Below are 2,312 nucleotides of genomic sequence, written 5' to 3'. Positions count from 1 at the left end.
CCCCTTTTAAAGACTTCCAGTTTCTTTTCAAAAGCCTTTATGTAACCAAACATAACATCAAGTGTCTTGCCAGTTCCTTGTAATTTAACATCGAAGTCATTCAAATGTTCACAAAAATTTCAAATGGAAGATTATAAGAGAGGGTTTAGCGTGCCAGCAAAAGTTACTGGCGTGCCATGTTTGGCACGGGTGCCAGGGGCTGCCCACCCCTGTGCTAGAAGCACGCCAATCAAGGTTTCACAATAACCTCAAGTGATAGAAGTTTTCGGCCTGCCTGTACAGATGAACAAACTGAAGCTTAGGAAGGTACAATTGTTTGTCTAAAATGACCCCTCTACTAAATGACAGAGGCCAGATTTGTCCCAGGTTTTTGCTCTCAATCATTATGATTTTTCTCTAGACAAAGCAGATGTAGTTATTGTGAGTGAAAAGATGAAAACACAGCAAGCGTGCATTGCTTTTGCAACCAGAAAAAAGGTGATATTTGGCACCGTTGAAACTCAGCACTCTCAAATAGCAAGGTATTATGCCTAGCTAGAGTAAACTGGAAACTATAGTGTAATAAATTATAAAATTCAGTAACTCTTATATGTGTCATCTTATTACCCAATGTTAAAAACAATAAATGTAGAAATGAATGGTTGTTGCACAGCTATCTTCAGATTTCAGTTGAAGTGAAATGAAATAAAAATCACTGTAGCCTTCAAGGTTTTTTATGTCATAGGAATCTAGACACAGCTCTAATGATGAAGGAAAAGGAAAATCCAATGGATTTTTTTCCTGTAATTATAATCCACTTTAAATGGGCACCCTGTGTCTTCTTAAAATGCTTTCCTTGATTTTATCATCACTATAACTCAAAAGAATTCCCAAGGAAGACATGCCAAAGAAAAATGCCTTCGCAATCAGGAGAATATGAATACCCACATTTATATTTTAAAATTGCAGTGTATTGAATTAAGTTCAGTACTTAAATGTCTAATTACCTATCATACTCTATACCTAAAACCAGGGGAAGGAGCCTCTCCAGCAATTAAAAAATAATCCTCATGTGCTAATATACTGAAACATAATTAATTATGAATTTTCTTTACATGATCAAATGCACCCTAGTTTTTATACCAACTTCTGTTCATCAAAGCTCCTATGGCTTTAAATCTTTAAAAGCCATATAAAACCAAGTTGATATAATACAGACTACTAAGCTCTATTATCAGACCAGAGAGAAGTAACAAGGCCAAGTAAGAGCTTTACAGATTTTAAAATGAATCAAAAACCATAATGAATTGTGACAGTTTGAGTTTTTGAATTACTTAAAAATTCATTAGACCATTTATTAGTCATTTTCTTAGGCATATTTCAAAACATATAGAAAATTATCTTTTTAAAATTTCTGTCTCTTTCTCCCTTCCCCTTCTCCCTGTCTCCCTTCCCTCCCTCCCTCCCTTCTTCCCTTCTTCCCTCCCTGTTTCCTTTCTTCCTTTCATTCTTCCTTATATTCTTCCTTCCTTTTATTTTTACTAGCAAAGGGAAAAGAGCATGATTTCTTTGCGAAGTGTTACAGCAAAAGCCAATTGCAACTACTAATATATAAATAAGTTGTCCTTTGCTCAGACTAAATAATAAATAAAAAATGCCGAGTTCCCATTGTTCCATTTTTTTTGAGTATATAATGCAAACAGGCCATTCAACTATTTAATACTTATCTACACACACAGACACATTACCAACAGGTATCATTCTCACTTTATAAATGAAAAGTCAGGTAATGGCCCAAAGGCCTCTAAGTGTTGGTGCTATCTCTTCCATACTTTCTTTCTCAGGGAAGTTTGCAGAAGACCTCAGACCTTCATACCCTAACTCCTACAGCCTGTTAGGGAGATTTTCCTTCTAAGTACAAGTAGGGAAGTAGAGATGCCAAAGGACCTACACTCAGACCAGAAGACAAAAGTACTTGTGGACATTTTAATGAACTTCCCTCCATGTAGCTTCAAGCTATCAGGACACAGGCCCCTCCAACACCCTTAATCTTCTCCTCAGCTCTTCTGCTGGAGAACTTGGCCTTCACAATGACAGGCTTTGGGAGCCTTCCCTCCCCCAGAACTTTGTAGTTGCCTGATTGCACCACATCAATGATAGGAGCAGCTCCAGTCTTGCTTTTGGCAGCATTTCCCCATGTCTGCTCACTGACCAGGGTCCACAGTTTATCGAGGTTGACGATTGGGCAGAAGCTCTGTTTCCTCTTTAAGTGGTAATGCCTCATACCAACTTTCCCAAAGTGGTTGATATTTGTCGAAGTTGATCCTGTGATG

General features: G+C 37.6%; 1 pseudogene; it reads right to left on the bottom strand.

The window, feature by feature from the left end:
- Window positions 1–1,946: 1,946 nt before the first annotated feature.
- The window catches only part of LOC102774429, a 505-nt pseudogene continuing 139 nt past the window's right edge, over window positions 1,947–2,312 (bottom strand).

The sequence above is a fragment of the Myotis davidii genome, unplaced genomic scaffold (assembly GCF_000327345.1).
Source record: "Myotis davidii unplaced genomic scaffold, ASM32734v1 scaffold471, whole genome shotgun sequence".
Taxonomy (NCBI): Eukaryota; Metazoa; Chordata; class Mammalia; order Chiroptera; family Vespertilionidae; genus Myotis; species Myotis davidii.
Note: the sequence above shows the minus strand (reverse complement) of the source record. Positions and strands in the feature narration are given on the sequence as shown.